The following is a 21,336-nucleotide window of genomic DNA, read 5'->3' as shown; positions in this document are numbered from 1 at the left end:
TAGCGCATGGTGTCTGATCAGGAAAGAGCGAGGTCAAGGCACTCTGCCGGAAATTTCTACTTAGATCAAACCCTGCAGAGAACCTAAACTGCGGTTACGCTCTGCACGATTGCTGCAGCGGGTATTACTGTAATGGGCAGTACCTGCCTGGAGAACGGTGTTGCTCTCGTTAGGGATGTTTTCCCTCAGGGCATCGGGGTACGGCATGTGTGGTATCCACGCTGTCTGTTGTGTGTCATGTGGTAGCCTGCAGCTGCGGGGGTGGGGGTCTACAACAAGTAAATGAGTATTTATTTATCAAATCTGAATGATCTCGCCCAAAGAAAGGTTTTCCCCCTTAGGTGAAATGCATATTTATTTATCAAATGTCAATGATCTCGCCCAAAGGTGCTCCCCCTGAGGTGAAATACGTATTTATTTATCAAATGTGAATTATCTCGCTCAACGGTGCTCACTTGAGGTGAAATAAGTATATATTTATCAAACGTGAATGATCTCGTTCAATGGTGCTCCCCCTGAGGTGAAATAAGCATATATTTATCAAATGTGAATGATCTCGCTCAAAAGTGCTCCCACTGAAGGAACTACAGTTATTTATTCGTCAAATGTGAATGATCTTGCTCACAAGTGATCCCACTCAGGTGAAACAGTTGGTTACTTATCAAATGTGAAGGATCGTGTCCGCAGGTGCTCCCACTGAAGGGACAACAGTTATTTATTTATCAAATGTGAATGATCTTACTCACCAGTGGTCCCACTGAGATATTTATTTATTTGTTTATCAACTTTGAATGGTCTTGTCCCCCAAGTGACCCCACATGGGTTAGAGAGGGTAACCAAGGAGAGGAAATGTAAGGAGGACCTTTAAAGGTCCATGTAGCACCTGAATTAGGGGTAATGTAAATGTCAAATTACTCAAACATACCAGGAGCTGGTTGGTTTTGTTTTCTATGTACTGTTATACAAATAAGGAGTTTTACTCCTACCAAATGACACTAGGCTGTGACTGTTTATTTAACCTGGTTCAACCAAACGACAGCTAACCCCCAGGGCGGGGCTGGCCAACAGGGAAGGGTCCACCCACCTTTCCCCCCTGGGTTCACGTTCGCACATGTGTGCGGTGAGGTGTAGTATCCCTGGCTCAGGACTCCTACAGGTTGCTGCTTCCCCTCCTCTTGGGGCCCCATAAGGAAATACACCTTACATAATGCAATGTGTTTAGTGTGTGTTAATAAAGTTATGTGTGTTTACTGTTGCTGTGTGTGTGCGTGTGTATTTTTTTTTTAGAAAGACCCTTTAGGAGTTCGCAGACAGCGCGACTGTCTGGCCTGTCTGTAATCAAAATGGAGGTGTCCTACGGACACTGTGCCTGTCCTTAGGAAACCTCCATTATAAATTATAAATTATAATTTATACATTTTCAAAATCGTCCAGTATAAATTATAAATTATAATTTATAATTTGGACACCTTCAAATTATAAAACAACAAAAATCAAACAATGTCAACAAGGCTGTTTGCGTATTTTTGAGAGATGGTGGCATGGCATCCTTCCACAATGAAAACATTACATTTCGTAGCACCAATATTTTTCGGAAAGATGGAGTCCATCTTACTGATGCTGGCAATGAGCTTTTTTTGTGAAATATCCAAAACGCTTTGCAGCCCGTTTTGCAACGATAGCAAACATTTTTGCAGTAGGTGTTGCCCACTTCAAACCTTTCAAAAACAAAAAAACAACACAAAGCTGATTTTTTCAGAGACAACTTTCACAGTTAAAAAATAGAAATACCCAAAAAAGTGCAGGACCCTGCTCAGTCTGCGAAGTCCATGGCGAGCACAATAGTCTGCAGACTTCTATAAAATTTAGGTGGTGGCACCATCAAAAACATTGCACTCTTTTCCGGGAGAAAATGGTGGCTCTGAAAAGAGCCATTTTGTGTTGTTTTTTTGTTTTTGAAAGGTGGCACAAAGGGGAACCAGGTCCACCCACTTCATGCTGCACACTCCATACCAGTGCACATCCACATGATGAAAACAGTATTACCCTCTCTTCCCGAACACCTGATTGGCTAATCCACACAGTCTCATTTCCATGCCAGGCATGTCGAGAAGCCACACATGTGGCACACCCTGTCCAGAGATTACCACGCTCTTCGTGGACCCTGTAACACCAGGGCAGCCATTCTTCCCTTTCCACTTCACGCTTTGCAGCACTCCCTCATTGGCTACAACTCTACATCTAACTCTGTCATCACAGTTCAACATTTTAGATGTACTGTTCAACACTCAGAGTACAGGTTTCCTGTTATTCCAAAGCACCTCCATCAAAAAGTACTGCACAACCCTCCAAGATTTCTACTTCCAGATTCATCCACATCTGCATACATCAACACAAACTATAGGTATGCATATATTTTTTCGAGTACATTTGCATCTCTTTTACAAATGCATGTGAACATGGTGCCTGCCACTTACGCTGCATAACCTACTCAATAATCATACTCTCATTTTTCTTATCTCCTTACATCAAGTGGCAGTTACTTACAATGCTGTGTGCTTTCAAAGTTTTCTTTTAATGCCCACTTGCGTAACAGTTGCAAACCACATATTTCAATTTTAGCAGCACACTCTGTGATTTTTTTGTAAAACAAAAAAAGAAAACCACATTGGGAACTTTTGCACAGCATTTTCAATATATTACCATGACATGCATACTTGCCCATATCACCTATTCTAATGTGCAAACTGTTATTTTCTTCTTTCCTTCTGTCACTTTTACAACCACTTCTCCCACTAACACACATGCTGTAAAATGCCCAGAATGCACACAGAAAACGAAAACTGCATGTATGTTATCAAAGCATGGCAAGTACATAGATTGCAAAATTAACAAAATGCACTGCGCTTACAACTACTAATTTCAGCACCATTTGAAGGAAAGCAAATAAATACATGTGTACATTGGCAGCAGTGCTATCTGCAAATGTTGATCAATAAATTGAAGGAACAGGAAGGATTTATGCAACATACTGCAATGGCAGTCATGTAGGAAGCATCTATGTGTGGGAAAGTTAATACAATTCCACACACTACCATTCTTCTTTCTAATCTGTACATCTTTCTGGGCGTCCGCCTTTTTCTCATCCTACTAGGACTTGCACTACTCCATTTCCAATGCAAATAGTGCAAAAAATACAGCCCCATACGGCATACTTATCACAGCACCACCGGCCCCCATACCAACAATGCTGATGCTCCCAAGTCCCGCTTCTTATACAGTGCTGTACAATTGTACACACATACAGACTAGCATTTTCCAACACTTGACTTTCCAGTCCACCATGCCGGTAATATCCTAGTGACACTGGGAAGCTTCCTGCCAAACAAGTACTAAGAATCTAGTGGCAACCTGTCTGCACCAACAGCAGTGTTACAACCATATTCGTAATCATGTGCAATGTTACTAACTCTTCTTCCCAACAAATCCTCCTACAATGTAAAATATTGTTTTCTCCTAGTACAATTATTGTGCCATCAACACACATACCCACTAACTTTCTTCTTTCGCAATTGCAGTGAAGACCAGCCTCCTGAAAGACAGAAACGTCTCTACTGGAAGATAAAACCCAGAAGAAACCTACTCTTCACAACCAAAAAAGTAAAACAGTACTGTAGTATTGTTCTTCCTGTTACACATACAGTGCAGTGTTGCTGTATAGTAGCCTACAAAATTCTATCCAACCCAACAGCATTTGCTTCACTCTTACTCATTGAATCTCAGCAGGTTCACTCCTTGTATTCTCATCTCAACTCCAGTATCGTAACACCCACTGGTTTCGTGAAAACATCATAATGTCCTTACTTAGTCATGCACAGTACACTGTCATGCACACTGAAGCAAACCTTTCACATGTCAACACACATAGCTACTAGTAGAACCTTCCCAACCAGAAGTAACAGCCCGTTGAATAATGTGAATATTATGATGCACTCAGTCATCTACCAGAGTTTCTCCCCTTGAGATATTATATGGAAGGGAACCCAGGGATGTGTTGGACATGTTACATGAGACCTGGGAAGAAAGGGAAAGGGCTACTATTCCATTGTCACAAACAGCCTAAAGATTAAAAGAACATATGACTGCAGAAAGGAATATAGTACAAACCAACACGACTCAAGCTCAAGAACATCAGAAATAATGTTATAATAAAAAGGTGGTGATGAGATTTTTTCCGTATGCCAAAAAGTGTTGGTTCTCCACCCATCCTCTGACAATAAAATGCTTTCTTAAAAGAGAAAGCAATTTTGCAGGCATCTCAGCGAGAGAAAAAAAAGCTGCGGGTGGAGAATGCTAAACTGAAGAAAGAAATCGAAGCACTGAAAGAGCAACTGACACAAACAGAAGTTCAGAATGGAATGAAACAGGTCCCTCTTCCAATAAATGGCTCAATTTCCTTGATTCGCACCGCTGTGGCATCGGAGCAAAAAAAGTGTCTGGAATCCATTGCACCCTCGATCCCATCTACCAAAGAGCACAACAAAGGTGGTGGTGAAGAGAAGAAAAAGAAAGAAAAAACTGAAAAAAAAGTAGAGAAAAAGGAAAAGAAACCACCAACTCCTTCGGATGAGGATTCGAAACCCGTGGATGTCTCTAGGCTGGATCTTCGAGTTGTTTGCATTGTTACAGCCAAAAACATCCTGACGCAGACTCTTTGTATGTAGAAGAGGTGGACGTTGGTGAATCTGCCCCCAGAACGGTTGTCAGCGGCTTGGTGAAGCATGTACCTCTAGAACAGATGCAGAACCGGATGGCTGTGATGCTCTGTAACCTAAAGCCTGCCAAAATGAGGGGAGTGGTGTCGCAAGCAATGGTGATGTGTGCAAGTTCGCCAGACAAGGTGGAAATCTTGGATCCCCCCAGCGGGTCAGTGCCTGGTGACAGAGTCACTTTTCAGGCATTTCCTGGAGAGCCTGCTAAGGAGCTGAATCCTAAAAAGAAAATCTGGGAGCAGATCCAGCCTGATCTCCGCACTGATGAGCATTGTGTAGCTACGTACAAAGGAGCACCATTTGAGGTGAAGGGTAAAGGAGTCTGCAAGGCTCAAACCATGTTCAAAAGTGGAATCAAATAACTGTCTGCCATCAAAGGAACACAACTGGAAGAGTTCAGAAAGATTTTAACTTGGAGAAACAACCAGCACAATAAAGGCATCCAAATATCAAAAAAAAAAAAAAAAAAATAAGATGCTTTCTAGGTGGCATGGAAAATATACAGCTCTCGAACAAATGGGACCTTATAATTATAAAATCTCCCAGCCAGATCGGAAAATTAAAACCCATATTTATCATGTAAATCTACTTACATAATGGAAGGAAGACCCTGAGAGAAATACATCAATTATGCTAACAAGCTTGTTATCCAAAGAGAGTGAAGCCAATCGGTTAATCTCTCCTGTGTTATCTCAGAACCATAAACGAGATCTATTAGACCTTCTACAGCAATTCGTTGATGTGTTTAGAATGGAGGAAGAGTGAAAGGAGAGTACGCACGTACTGGCATGCTGGTAACGACCCTCAAACCCCCAGATAGCGGCATCATCAAATGCCATCGGCAACCCCCAAATAGCAGTACCGGTATTAACATAGTCCCAGTTGCCAAACCAGACAATTCTTGGAGGCTCTGTATTGATTTCAGGAAAGTTAATGAAGTGTCACAGTTTGACAGCTATCCAATGCCCAGGGTAGATGACTTGATTGACAGGTTAGGGTATGCTCTACACCTTTCCACCATCGACCTAACTAAAGGTTATTGGCAGGTGCCTGTCAATCCACGGGATAAACCAAAGACCGCTTTTGCATTCCTTTCTGTTTATTCCAATTTAAAGTGCTACCCTTGGGTATGCCAGGGGCCGCTGCTACTTTTCAGAGACTAATGGATCAAGTTTTGAGACCTCTGTCATCATTTTGTGGGGCTTATATTGATGACATTATTATCCTTTAACAGTAACACACAGGAGTTAATTCGTCGACATAACTACGTTTATCCATCTTTCCGTCGCCTCTTGTTGTGTTCTACTTTTAGACTTGTTTGCACTTGGAGAGAAGTGAAGCTCGCTAAATTTAACTTTTGTAAAAATCACTAATGTGATTCAATCAAAATAAATAAAAATAAAAAAATATATCCATAGCAAAACCTAGCCTGAACATATGCCTCATTTGTACCAAGTCACCTGGCATTAAGAAAAGCGGGACTCACTGCAAACCCAAAGCAATGTCATCTAGCTAGATCTGCTGTTAAATACTTGGGGTTCTTTGTAGGGAACAGGTTAATTCAACCTCAGATGGATAAAGTTAAAGCAATTTTGGAAACTCCAGCCCCAAAGACTAACAAAGGCACATACAAGCTTTTTGTAGGCCTTGTTGGTTATTATTGCAGATGTATTCCAAATGTGTCTCCTAGTTCTGCCCCTCTTATTGATCAACTGAACCACAGAAACTTAGAGGGCAGCCGAAAGACAAAAAGTGTTTTGATCAATTAAAACATATACCTCCACAGCACCTGCTTCTTTCTCCCCAGCTGGCTGCCCTCATTTCACTGTGTCTCTGCCACCTACTACACCAATGACGGTTCTGCAATAAATCACACAGCGTGTTCGGTCCTACCTACTAAAGTCGGATGCCTCGTGTGGCACATCAGCTTATTCACTGGAGAGACCGCCTACGACCCTGCTCATGAACAATAACACTTACCGGCTCACTGTCTGCAGAAAGGGTGCCGGTTCTCAGACCATTGACAATCATTGCCTGCCTTCGACCACTACCACATGTATACCACTGCCTGCCTCACATGTTACTCGCACGCTCGCCTATGCCTCTGAAGCTATTATTGTGCTTGTGCCTGTGCCCAGTGGAGCGCCATGCCCATACCTGCCTGTGATGTTGATACTATGCCTACTGTGCCTGCGCCTGTGCCCTTTGGTGCGCCCATGCCCCTACTTGCCTGTGATGTTGATACTTTGCCTACTGTGCCTGCGCCTGTGCCCATTGGTGCAGCCATGCCCCTACCTGCCTGTGATGTTGATACTATGCCTACTTTGCCTGTGCCCATTGATACGCCCATGCCCCTACCTGCCTGTTATATTGATACTATGCCTACTGTGCCTGCGCCTGTGTCCCTTGTTGGTCCATTCCCGTCACCCACTCATAACAACACAACTATGCCCGCCTCTGCTTCACAGCGACAAACCTCGGTCGCCAATAGCCCAGAGCTGCCCACACCACCTGAGACCCTAGGGGGTACTCCCTGACCTACTGCCATTCTCAACTGTGCACTGGTCAATACCCGATCGCTTCCAGCCCATGCCCTAGATGTACATGACCTAATTATCTAGGATAAGAATGACCTCCTGATAATTACAGAAACTTGTCTGTATGATGCCTCGGGACCTGCCCTCTCACTAGCCATCCCAGCTTGGTACACGATCTTTAGACAAGACTGTACTCACCAGAGAGGTGGTGGAGTGGCCCTAATGGCCAGAGAAACCTTTGTTATTAGGGAGGTCGAAGGAGTGCACGGTCATAACTGTGACTACCTCCTACTCAAAATAAATGTCTCCCATAACTGCACCATTACCGTTCATATTGTCTATCGGCCTTCGGGTCCTGTGGCTGAATTCCATGAGACCCTCATCCTCTCCTTATCTGACAACCTGGAAAATACCTCTCAAGTCCTGCTCCTGGGTGATTTAAATCTAGGCCTTAACGACCCTAAAGATTCCCATGCTACCACCTTGAATAAAGCCCTAACCACCCTAGGGTTCTCTCAAATCATCTCTGAGCCTACTCACATCAAAGGACGCACCCTAGACTGGATCAGTCACCATAACTGTGCTGTTCCAATCACTGCAAACACTCCTATTCCATGGTCTGTCCACCACTATGTTCAATTTGACCTCGATACTAGCACCTTAAGCCTACGATCCCGTGTCCAGCGGCACTCACCAGAAGCTCACGTCAACTTACCTCAGAAAAGATTGCACCTTTCCTCATGGTGCCTGCTCTCCATCCTCCGTTTTCCAAAGACCCTAACACTCTCGCGAGTGCTTTTAAACTCACCATTACCCAAGCTGTAGACGCTATCGCTCCTCTTACACTAAAGAAATCCAAGAAGGTTAAACATTCCAAAGCCTGGTTCTCCCAGGAGCTGCTGGAACTACGCTCTAAGAAAAGGCTTGCACTCAGCCTGGAAAATGAACCCCTCTGACGCCACCAGGAGGGCCTTTAAGGCTCTCTCTAAAGACTACAAAGCAAATATAATCCATGCTAAAGCCACCTCATTCAATTCTAGGACAGACAATGCTAAATCATGGATGAAAGACATCTTCACCATCTTTAGAGAGTTGGAAAGAACGTCCCCTCCAGCCCCCATCCTACTGAAGGACGAAAAGTGGTGCAATAGCATTCAGTCTGCCATGCTAGATAAGCTTACTACCATGCAAACTAAAATCCTAGGCCATCAAAAGGCGTTGAGGCACCTTATAGCCAACCTGCACAGCAACCCGTCTACGGCCACCAAGTCGAATCCATCCACGCCTTTTGACTTTAAAGATATGAGTGAGCCCAAAGTCATTGCCCTGACCAAATCAATTAAACCATCAAACTGCAAGGGCGATGCCTGTCCGGCCCAACTTATTAAAGATTCTGCACCCATCCTTGCCCCGTTCCTAACAGCATTCATTAATGCATGCTTCCAGTCTGGCTATGTCCCAACTGGACTTAAGGAAGCCTGGGTACACCCGCTCCTTAAAAAAACGTCCCTTAACCCAATGGTTCAGGGAAACTACAGGCCCATTACCACTATCCCATTTCTACTAAACATTTTGGACAAAGCAGCCTACCTGCAAGTCCAAAAATTCCTTGAAGACAACTGTCTCCTCGGCCTTCGGCAGTCTGGTTTCTGCCTGTGACACAGCACTGAAACAGCTCTCTTAGACCGTAAAAACCAAATGGACGACCTCAGAGACGCAGGCAAACCAGCACTCTTTCTGCTCATCGATTTATCCGCAGCATTCGACCTGGTGGATCACAACACACTTTGCCACCATCTTTCTACTGCGGCTAACTTCTCCCCTAAGGCATGTGCCTGGATCCCATCCTTTCTACAAGAGAGGGCCATGAAAGTCTTCTCTGACGCAGCATGTGCCACGCCAAGCCACATCAAATGCGGAGTCCCACAGGGCTCCTGCATTGCGCCCACTCTCTATAACCTGTTCACGAGGCCCCTGTTCAGCATTCTTGGCGCCCAGTGTATCTCATATACCAATTATGCAGATGACACACAGGTGCTTATGTCACTTACAGGTGATAACAATGCCGCCATGAACAACTTCACTACTATTTATTCCACAATCCAATCATGGATGGCAGATAATTGGTTATGCCTTAACAGCGAGAAAACCTAACTTCTGTTAATCAGATCACCCACCACCTTGGGCAATTTGGACAAGCAATACATGTCCTTCACCATCGATAATATACCAATCACGGTATCCCAAAATGTCAAGACCTTGGGCGTCTACCTTGACCCTAATCTGACTATGGATAGACAGGTCAATGCTATTGCCTCCTCATCAGCCTATTACTCCAAAGTACTCTATGCAGCTAGACCCTTCTTATCTCGACAGAACTGCCTCACCATTGCTAGGGCAATAATCGGATGAAGACTAGATTACTGCAATGCCCTCCTAGCAGGGACCTCATGTAAAACTTGGCCAAGCTCCAACTCATTCAGAACAACGCCCCTAGGGCTGCCACAGGAACATGAAGGAAAGACCACATCTCTGAAGTTAGAAGGCCGGCTCACTGGCTCCCCGTCAAAGAGAGGATTGTCTTTAAAACCCTAGCCCTCACTCATAAATGCCTCCATGATCTGGCACCCCCCTATCTGGTCCAAAGAATTGCCAAGCACACCTCTTCTAGTCCTATGAGAAAGGTCTACACTAACATGATCACCACTCCCAAGACATGAAGAATCCGTGCTGGGGGCACCAGCTTCCCCACTATGGCCGCCTCACACGGGAATGCTCTTCCCACTCACCTTCGGATGATGGACTCCGCAAAGCTATCAAAACAAAGCTTTTTGTTTGACCATGTACTCTGTACATCTCACCGTATTGTGGCCGGATACTAGCACCTTTCTGAGAACGATCTCACACATTTTTGTAATGTATGCTAACCATGAATCTCTTCTTTTCACTTCTGTTTATTACCTATGTATCTGCAATTAAGAGACCACCTGTGTCATATGTAACCTTGAATCAAGCTTAGGTACAACTTCCTGTAACAGCGCCTCAATGCCTCTGAACTGCTAGTGCGCTATATAAATACAAATAAATAAATAAAATAAATAAATAAGCTTCAAGGTTTTTGACAGAACAAGATCAAATGTTTTAACGACGACTTCTGTGTATTACAGATGCTGCATTTGGAATGCGCAGCTAGACCGTATCTCTGGAGTGTTGTTATGAAGAATGTTTAGTCAAAATCTCATGAACAAATTTCAATGTTTCACACATGAAAACTTTCCCTGTTTTTTGTTGCTGATTGTTTGCTTTGTTTAAGCTATGTTATTGTGGCTATGCGCTGCTAATTGCTTGAAAGTACTCAAACCTTCTCTTGGTTGTAAACTATGCTATCCTGATGTGAGTTACTTTCACCACCTCCCTCCCACCCCTATGCACTCACACAATTCCCACAACACGTCAACCACTAGTTCACCTTCAAATATGAATGAACCCAACCTCTACTAATAAGTAATCCTTGCCCAACCTTAGCTAGGAACTCAAGACGTAGAGCCAGATTAGCCAAAATGTATGAACCTCCCATCCGCTCAATGCCCACTACATCCAGATTAAAGACCATGCCAACCTGGCCCGGCCAAACTAACCTAAACTCAAACCCAATTCATAACTTTGACTCCAGACTTCCAAATAGTCCACCTAAGCATAGCAAACCTAAAAAGATACACAAGTCCACCACTGCAGATTCCAATCAAAAGTGCAAAGTCCATCCCAGGGGGTTGTACCCATGCTCCTAAACCTGGTGTTGACCGGCCATCTATTACGCCCATGGGCCTGATGCGTCCTAGTTTTAGGAGTACCTGTTCTCCAGGTGATGTGACCCCCCCTTCACCCCTAGACAGGACCTAACCTACTGCCTTTGGGAAAAACACAGGGACCCAAAGGGGTGGAAAAAGCTCACAACTTTGCTGTCACTGATTCTTGGCCATCAGTTGTTATGCTTAAGGCACCCTGGCTAGATCCCTATGCCCATGAAGACCCAGAAACACAAAGAAATAAATGCATTCATTGGATCCGGAACGTCAAGGGATGCCTCTCAATTATCAGAGAGGACATTATCCAGGGGCATTATACCCATTTCTAACAAGTATTCCTTCAGTCAAGGTTGCAAGCGGAGGAGCTTTTGAGCATTTATTGCGGGTCTTATACCCCAGGGAATGTCAAGATCATGTTAAGGTCCCAGGATCATCCCCAGATATTATTATTGGGTCATGTCTATTTGAATAAACATGAGACAATAACCCCTGATGAGCAGTGTGTAAAAGATTGTGCTCTAATTGGCCAGTGTCCAATTAGAAGAAAGGATAACCATCCTAGTGACCGAGAAGAAGTGGACTGACTGGACATGGAGAATGGTTGTACTGTGGAGGGTGATTTTGGTTATAATTAGCTATCATGGAACATAGCGCGAGTAAACAGACTTTTGGGGTTTCCCGATTGGTGTTCCTTTGTTCGCCAATTTCAAATTATAGTGTTGCAGGAGACTTGTTCTTCTGAACCAACTTTATCAGAAGGATTCCAGACTTTTTGCATTCATCCAAATGCCCTAAAGGCAGACCTAGTGGTGGTTTGCTGGTATGTATTGATTCATCACTTGGCTAGAGGATAGAGAGTATCCACACAAATTCTCCGGACTTCCAATTGCTGGTAATTTGGGTAGGTGAATATGGATTGTTTAGTCTTTTTAACATATACAACAGGCCTCTGACCCAGAAAGGTATGGTAACCCTTGTTAGACTTCAAGAGCTTTTTAGCTCAAAGACTCCTCATTGCCCACATAATTATACACTTGTGGCTGGGGACCTTTATCTTCAGATTGAGCCCTTGAAGGATCTATTAGGGCTGTGGGATGACCAGGATCAGACTTGGGAATGCCTGCTCCTGATTGCTGTTCCCCCATTGAGAATCCATCATTTGGCCACAGCTGCCACTAGCATTGTTTTTAACCTAATATTGAGGGCTTACAATGGGCGTTTTGCTAAAGACCAAACCAGACTTTTATTGGTCACTATGGGAGCTCATTGATTGATTATATTTTTAACACTGGGACGGATTGGACAAGGTTTGCAAATTTTGAAGTGTGTATAAGATCAGAAAGTGACTATTTTCGTTTGTCCAATACCGTTGGGAGGCGCAAGTTGGGGATGGGCTTCACCCTAGGTCACTTGAATAACCAGCTAGTTGAATTTCACAGCCATGCCCGCAAATTGGTGAAATGGGTTCATCTATTGAAGCATGACACTAAGCCTTATATTTACGCTGCTATTTTAGATAACCTTAAAGTTATCTGTGATCAGGAACCCAGCGCCTCAGTTATACTAGATGAGTATGGGAAACTGGCGGACAGTCTGATCCACCACATTTCTGTATCCACAGGGGTAATAAAGAAAAAAACTATAAGTAAGCCCATTTGGTACGATGGTGAGTGCCGTACTGCTAAAAATAAAATGTTGCTCTGTTTACTCTCCCAATTAGGGGTGGGCAGAATGAAATTGCGTATCCAAAGGCAGCAGTAGAAGTTTTCAACTTACTCTAAAAAGAACACATTTTCCTGGGAGAAATGGCATGCTCTCCATAGCGCCCTTGAATTTGTGGATCAACCCCTTTTATGAAAATTGGGGAGAGATGGAGATTTGAAAGGGGATCAGATTCTCCAATGTTATATCAGCGAGGAGGACTGGTGGTTGCATTACTCTAGGTTGTACGATGACTCCACCTGCCCTCCCTCTGATCGGAGATTTGTGAGCCCTTCCGCTCTCAATTGTCTCTCAATCCAGGTGAATGAGCTAGTACTAGTCCTTAATTCTCCAATTTGTGGCAAAGCTGCTGACCCTAACCTGATTCCTGTATATCTGTTGAAGGATGAGGTGGAAATCGGGCTCCAGTTTTGTGTAAGATATATAATGCAATTTTAAGCAAGGGGGAAATCCCCAAATCTTAGCGTTTGGCAGTAATTGTGCCAGTATAAAGAAAGGGGGCAGGGATTTCCTGGTCAATTATCAGCCCATCTCGCTTTTGGACGGTGCGGGAATACTATTTGGGAAAGTTATCCTTAAACACCTGCAGGGTTGGGCAGATAAGGAAAATGTCATCAGTACCCTCCAAGCAGGTTTTATAACAAACAAGTGTATCCTGGATCCATGCTTTATGTTTTTTATGTTAATTGAAGTATACACTGTCCTGACGAAGATGTATCTATACGTGATTTTTAGGGATTTAAAGACCTCATTTGATTCTGTATCTAAAATGACTCTTTGATAGATACTTCTAGCTCGCAAAGCCCCTCTAGACTTGATTACCATTATACGTCAGTTATAGTCTTAAAACAAAGCCTGTGTGCGTTACGACATAGGTGGTGAGTTGACGCGAACATTTGGCGTTAATATGGGTGTTGGGCAGTGCTGCGTCCTGTCCCTCCTTCATTTTATTATTTACATTCAACAGATAACAGATGCAATATTGAGGGGGTGCCAGTACTGTCCAAAGCTGGACTCTGACAAATATCCTGCCTTATTCTACGTGGATGAAGCCGTCTTGACTGCTACAACACCATAAGGTCTGAGTAACTCCCTATCTATCTTTTTGGCAAAATGTGATGAGTTGCACTTAAGCTTAAACATCGATAAATCTAAGGGAATGGGGTTTCAAACCTCAATTTCACAAGCACAGATAAATATCGCTGAAAGTAAGGGGCTCCCCAATTGCACAGGTCAGCCACTATGACTCTTTGGGAGTGAGGTTTCATGACAGTTGACAGTTGAGTTGCTCAGATTGTTAGACCGTATATGCAAATGCATAGCCCGAATGATATGAATAGTATGTTGGCCAGAAGAAAATTGCATCATGTGACAAACACTGCAAACCATGAAACCTGAAGGTGACCATTGGGAGTCCATTTTGTAGATGACGGCCATTTTCTTTTCTGTAACACTTTGCAAATATATTCTATGATTCAGATCCACATACAGTGCGAGGCCACAGCTTGAACTCTGAAATGCTAACGTAGACAGGAATGTAGAGCTGTGCAGAAATGCATTGTCTTGAAGCTGTGCAAGAGCCACACCTAATCAGTAGCCCTGGTTCCGGGTTGTCTTGCAAGCGCTGTTGTAAAAGGCCATTAAATGTGAATTATATGCAACTAACGGTGCTCCTTCATGAAGGATGGTATTTTCTCTGCCTCAGAACTGTCTGACTCAGGGAACAGATAACGTTGGTTGGAATGTCTCCCTGTTAGAACATGATATCTTCCCCTGCGCAAGTGCCCTGTGTTCCCCATAACAGAAAACTATCTCTGCAGTCTCTGCTAGAATACTAATGTTTAGACTGAAAGAAGACTTGTCATAACTGTCAATTACTGAACCCTAGCTTGTTCATTATGTATAAGGGCGGGCCGAATGGTACTCTAAAGGATAATGTATTATGTGTATATATGACTGCTTTAGCGCTGCTTGCTCTCTCTCTCATCTCACGGTGTCTGGGAACACATGTCGTGAGGCATTGAGACCTGGTCGGCCAACTGAGACACTTTATGAATAAACCAGACTTGTTTGGAATCCGAACCTCATGACTGGTGTGTCATTTAGTATATGGTTATTGTGCCTTTATTCCATATATGGTCTAACAAAGATGGCGCCCGAAGAGGGACCCTCCCTGTGATGCTCCATCGCATACGTTGAAGGCAAGGATGAGTCGAGGACGAAGCTATCGGACTGGGATCGAAAGGTGTTCGGAAGGTGTCCGGGGCACCCCTGCAGAAGTGATTAGAGACTCCTCTGCAGATCTGTACACAGCCGATCCCTGATCAATGAGCAGCGGCTAGAGAGCATCGAGGCGAGGGTCCTGGAAGTGAGGCAAATTGTGCCAGACACGTTGTCGTGATGATTCTTGGTTGCGCCTGTATACGGGCGATTTGCGTCCTGAGAGACAAATTGATTGATTAGGTGAGTCGGGCCAGAGTCTTAAACGTCCTGATACTTGCAAGTATAAATGCCCAGGGCAAGAAGAAGTAAGAGAACACACGTCGTGAGACATTGAGACCTGGTCGGCCGACTGAGACACTTTATGAATAAACCAGACTTGTTTGGAATCCGAACCTCATGACTGGTGTGTCATTTAGTATATGGTTATTGTGCCTTTATTCCATATATGGTCTAACAAAGATGGCGCCCGAAGAGGGACCCTCCCTGTGATGCTCCATCGCATACGTTGAAGGCAAGGATGAGTCGAGGACGAAGCTATCATACCGGGATCGAAAGGTGTTCGGAAGGTGTCCGGGGCGCCCCTGCAGAAGTGATTAGAGACTCCTCTGCAGATCTGTACACAGCCGATCCCTGATCAATGAGCAGCGGCTAGAGAGCATCGAGGCGAGGGTCCTGGAAGTGAGGCAAATTGTGCCAGACACGTCGTCGTGATGATTCTTGGTTGCGCCTGTATACAGGCAATTTGCGTCCTGAGAGACAAATTGATTGATTAGGTGAGTCGGGCCAGAGTCTTAAACGTCCTGATACTTGCAAGTATAAATGCCCAGGGCAAGAAGAGGTAAGAGTTAACCATGCCTGGGAAATTGTCTTCCTATCTAGCGAGATTTTTTCTCTGCGGTAGACAATCTTTGGAAACTGGCCAGGCCGCGCCACCCGAGGGGTCGTCGACACATGATATGTACATTAAATACGGAATAGGGGCAATAGTGTTTAATGCGGTTTGGCATAGGCAGACCAGACATTTATCAGACTTTCAGTGGCCGAATAATTGGAGCTTCGAACTAGCACGTATAGAACATTTAGAATCAGTTTTGCTACAGAAAAAGGCCAGACCTGCAGCATTCGACGTAGTAAGGGACTGGAGAAAGGAAGCGAATCAATGCTTGAAAAGTAGAGAGAAACATGCACATTGACATAAATCACCCGTAGAGAAAGGCTAGAGCATGATCAGCAGAAGCAGACAGAAGCCATTAGGAACATGGATAGGGCCTTCCAGTTAGACATACAGAAAATATATCCTTCACAAGATTTGCATACATCAGAGGAACTGATAAATTAGATACTAAATGAGCGAGAACTGATCATCCAAGTACTGACCCAGTTGCACCACCTCCGTATGTATCTCCTCCTGTTGATATTCCCATGATTCCATCTGCACCGGCAGTAGCCGTCCCATCTGCGCCCATGACATCATCCACTCCACCTCCTTCAGAGCATGAGTTATACGCTTTAGCTGGCAGTTCTTCATCAATGGGGCCCGAAAGAGGAAGTATTAGACTGACTCATAGTACAATTAGCAAGGAGCGGAAAGAAGAACTGAAACAGTGGGCTGAGACGTATATTGACGATGGTAATGAAGTGGCTGTGCAAAGTTCTATACCTGATCATAGAGGCGTTGGTGAACAGCAGGTATTGTTAGAATGTATGGGAGATTATCTTGTTAAAATATGGAATGATTTGACTCATAAAGTGGTACCGCAAGAGTTGCATGATTTGATTGTCCTTTCTAATTTGAGAGATAATGTGGTGAAAATACGAGAACATGTAGGGCTAATATTTGTGTTTAAGCGAGAACTTGATTGATTGCATAAAGAGATAATGTGTAAGCATGAACCGCATATGTCATATGTCCAGAAACAATTTCTTCCGCCATTGAAACCTGTTAGTGAAGATATGCAAATGTGTATGCGAGATAGATAGAAGTGCATGATATGTTTAGTCAATACACACCTGAAATGCAGAGAAAAGTGTTACAGGTTATGGTTGAGAATTTACAGGATTAATGCACGAAGAAGAAGGTTTGTTGTCCTGTTGATTTGATGACGATTTATAAAAGAGCATTTTCGCCTGACACCGGAACGACTGTTTTTTCTCTTGATTTGGCTTTGTTGCTTAATAAACGAACAGATGTAGAATTCCCTACTTTGCAATTATCTATGAGGGAGGTGCCACCCACGTTTGTCCCGAAAGTAGAGGTTGCTGCTAATGGAGTGATTCCAGCGTGAACGATAGAAGCCCATTATATTGCACAGTTTGTACATGTTCCCTTTTCTAGAAAAGAAGTGAACACTATAAAGAAGACGGTCCCTGACATTAGGGAAAATCCTGCGGGTTTCTATAAGGAAATTGAATTTGTTTTGAATTCATCTGTTTCTACACTAAGTGACATTGATTTATTGTTCCCTGTGATTTTTCCTGCTGAGATATGTAAAGCAAATTAGAAGTATAAATGATGTGCTGATGTTAGGCGATACGTGGGAAACTTTGATCAGAATTGATAGTGAGCGAAAGGCTGGGGAGAAACCTCTGCAAGTAATTTTAACTTTGCCTTCACAAATAGTAGAGAAATTGAAAACTTTAGTGCCTGAGAAGAGAATAGTTTGGGATAAATTGACTGCTTGTCTACAAGGCAAATCGGAAGGAGCAACAGATTATTTTAACCGGTTTGAAGATGTTTTTGCATATTTTAGTGGTCAAGATCTAAGTGCCGACCCTGGGAAGAGATTATGTATTGATAAGTTTGTGCGAGGATGCTTACCGGAAATTCAGACATTGAAAATGACATCTGAAAGTGCATGCCAAGCAAAATCACAAAGTGAAGTATTACATATGGCCCAATATTATCATCCAACATGCAAGTTGGTCCAATAGGTATAAACCATTGTGCCTATTGTAGACAAGAAGGCCATTGGCGAGCACAGTGCCCACACTTACAGAATAGAACTGGGGCTGTTTCGACAAGACCGTTTAGAGATCGTCCAGGAATAGCGGGCCAGAATAGAAATCAGATGCAGCCACAATTTCAGGATAATCAGGTTAATCAGAATCAACAACAGAACTCCATGAATTGTGGAAATGTTTTTTATAATCCCTTGAATGCATTTTACTCTGGAGACTTTACATCTGATGATGTACTGTTCCCCTAGGACAGCCCGAAACAGGGTTTGGAGCCAGTGCCTATTTCTGTTAATCAGAAAGGGCCCTATGTAGAAATGAAGGTTGGGAATAGAGAGCACATTTTTCTACTACACCCAGGTGCACAGAAATGTTCGATTGACCATCAGCGGGTTCCAAATATACCACTGTCAGGGCATAGAAATGTCTCAGTTGGGTTATTAGGTACACCAGTAATTAGTCCAGTTTCACAACCAGTGGCAATCACACTGAGTCCATTTACTGAATCTTGTCCGTTACTTTTGATGACAAATTGCAGGAAAAATTTGTTAGGATTGAATCTATTGAAGAAATTGAATGTGGTAATATATTGTTCTCCTGATGGAGTATACTTGACGATTTCGCCACAACAAATTCCTGTATCGCAATTTGTATCTCTGCCATTACCGACTGAATTGAGTGAAGTGCCGACTTGCATATGGGAAGTGAACGATAATGATATAGGATGTTTGAAAGTAGAACCAGTAAAAATTATTTTGAAGGAAGGAATTACATTACCGCGTATTCCGCAATACAAAATTTAGAGTGAAGGTGAAAGAGCGTTGAGACGTTGTGTCAGATTTCATTGCTAGAAATGTAATTGAAGAGATTTCTGGTAGCATTAGCAACAGCCCGATTCTTCCAGTTTACAAGAAAGGTGGGAATGAAATCCCTTATGGTTTTATAATTGATTTACATGCGGTGAACAAAGTAGTAGATCCCCAATTCCCATTAGTCCCCGATGTGACCACGATTTTAACTATGATTCCAGTTTCTGCATCACACTTCAGCGTCATTGACTTGAAACACGTGTTCTTTAGTATTCCTGTTCATCCAGATAGCAGATATTTGTTTGCATTTACATTAGGAGGGCGCTTATTCACATTTACATTTACACGTATTCCACAAGGTTACACTGACAGTCCAAGTATTTACACTAGAGCATTGAAAGAACAGCTAGATATGCTTGAATGACCGCCAGGGTGCATATTATTGCAGTATATTGACAATCTGCTTACAGCAGCAGATTCAGAGGACATTTGCAAAGAAAGCACTGTCGCACTATTGACACATTTAGCGGCACATGGTCACAAGGCTTCACAGAAGAAATTCCAGTATTGTCGAGAGGAGGGGGCCTGATTGGGCTACCTCCTATCGAACGAGGGAAGAAGATTTGCACCAGAACGTAAGAAAATCATATCTGATATGCCTATTCCAAACACGCAAAAGGAAGTCAGGGCTTTAATTGGCATGGCTTCATATTGTAGGAAGTGGATTGCTAATTTGTCTATGATTGTGAAACCCATAGTGGCATTGACAAAGAAAGGATGTTACCTTACCTTTGCCATGGAACATGGAGTGTCAAGAAGCATTTGACCTGCTCAGAGCTGCGTTATGCTCAGCTCCGGTTTTGGGCACGCCAAATTATGAGAAGTGTTTTATGTTATTTGTACATGAAAATGAAGGATGTGCTTTGGCTGTTTTGACTCAGGAACACAGGGGCAGAACTAGACCATGCAATTATTTCTCTTCCACGTTGGATCCTGTTGTATGTGCTTTGCCACGATGCTTGCGATCTGTTGCTGCAGTTGCCGCGTCAGTAAAACAAACTGAGGGGATGGTTCTAGGTCACTCTTTAACTGTGATGGAACCCCATTCAGTAGACGTTCTTCTAAATAGAACGCAGACGCAACATTTCACCTCCGCCTGACTAACGAGGTATGAAATCATCCTATTTGCACCGCATATTCAAATTAATCCGGCTGAGTTATTGCCTCCTCCCAGTGAAAAAGGGAGTGAGAAAAGATTATCACATGATTGCTTAATTATTATAGAGCAAGAGACAAAAGGAAGAATTGATTTAACTGATACACCCCTGAAAGAGCCAGATAGAGAACTGTTTTGTGACGGCTCTTGTTTTAAATTGCCAAATGGCATATCAACTGCTGCTTATGCCATTACCACACTAAAGGCTATTGTAGAGAGCAAACAAATTCCATATAACTCACCACAAGCTGATGAAATAATAGTGTTAGCCAGAGCATGTGAAATTGCTGAAAACCTTAAGGTGAACATATACACTGATAGCCAATACGCCTTTGGGTGGTCCACAATTTTGGCCAATTATGGTCTGAAAGGGGCTTTCTGATGTCAGATGGAACTAAGATTCAACATGGTACTTTGATAGTGAGACTGTTGTGAGCACCTGCTCTTCCCAAGCGGTTAGCAATAATGAAATGCGACACACATAAAAAATAACGTGTAACGTAGGAAAGGGAAACGCATTTGCAGACCGAATCGCGAAACAAAATGCCACTGATTTGCACACAAAAATGTATGTTGAAACAACAGAGAGAGTGTCCTGCATGATAGAGGATGGAATTGAGACAGTTAAAGAGATACAAGCAGAAGCTACTACTGAGGAAATAAAACAATGGTTCAAGGGTCCAGCAGAATTACATCCCGAGGGTTGTTGGGTAGACAAAGAAAATAATAGATGGATGTTGCCAAATGCATATGTTATGGCAATGGTTACCATGGCCCATAGTCCAACACATATATGCGCGAAAAAGATGTCTCAGCACCTTGATTCTGTATGGTACAATGGCAACATTAAGGAAACTGCCGAGAGATTGGTTCAGAATTACATGACTTGCTTACAACATAACATTGGAAAAGAGACAGTGACACCAGTAGGAAGTTTTGGTCCTCCCTCTCTACCATTTGAGGTCATCCATTTTGACTTCAAAGAAATGGAGAGATGCCACAACTATAAATATGTCCTTGTATTGGTCTGTGCATTTAGTAAATGCGTGGAGGCCTGTACCCTGAAAGATTGTTCAGTTATGTCAACAGTGAAATCCATGTTAAAGGAGTATTTTCCCAGGTTCGGGCTGCCTCGTGTCATAGAGTCAGACAATGGCCAACATTTTATAGAGGCCAGATTTGTGTAGGCCTCCGAATCGATAAACGATTCCATTCAGCTAGACACCCGATGAGTGCCGGTCTGGTAGAACGCCAAAACGGTATCTTGAAAAATAAGTTGGCCAAGATATGTGCCGA

General features: G+C 43.3%; 1 pseudogene; it reads left to right on the top strand.

The window, feature by feature from the left end:
- The first annotated feature begins 4,289 nt into the window (after positions 1-4,289).
- LOC138492625 (aminoacyl tRNA synthase complex-interacting multifunctional protein 1 pseudogene) lies at positions 4,290-5,239 on the top strand (annotated as a pseudogene).
- Positions 5,240-21,336: the final 16,097 nt, after the last annotated feature.

Source organism: Ambystoma mexicanum, chromosome 10 (assembly GCF_040938575.1).
Source record: "Ambystoma mexicanum isolate Mex_15411 chromosome 10, UKY_AmexF1_1, whole genome shotgun sequence".
Taxonomy (NCBI): domain Eukaryota; kingdom Metazoa; phylum Chordata; class Amphibia; order Caudata; family Ambystomatidae; genus Ambystoma; species Ambystoma mexicanum.
This window is presented reverse-complemented; position numbering and strand designations above follow the sequence as displayed.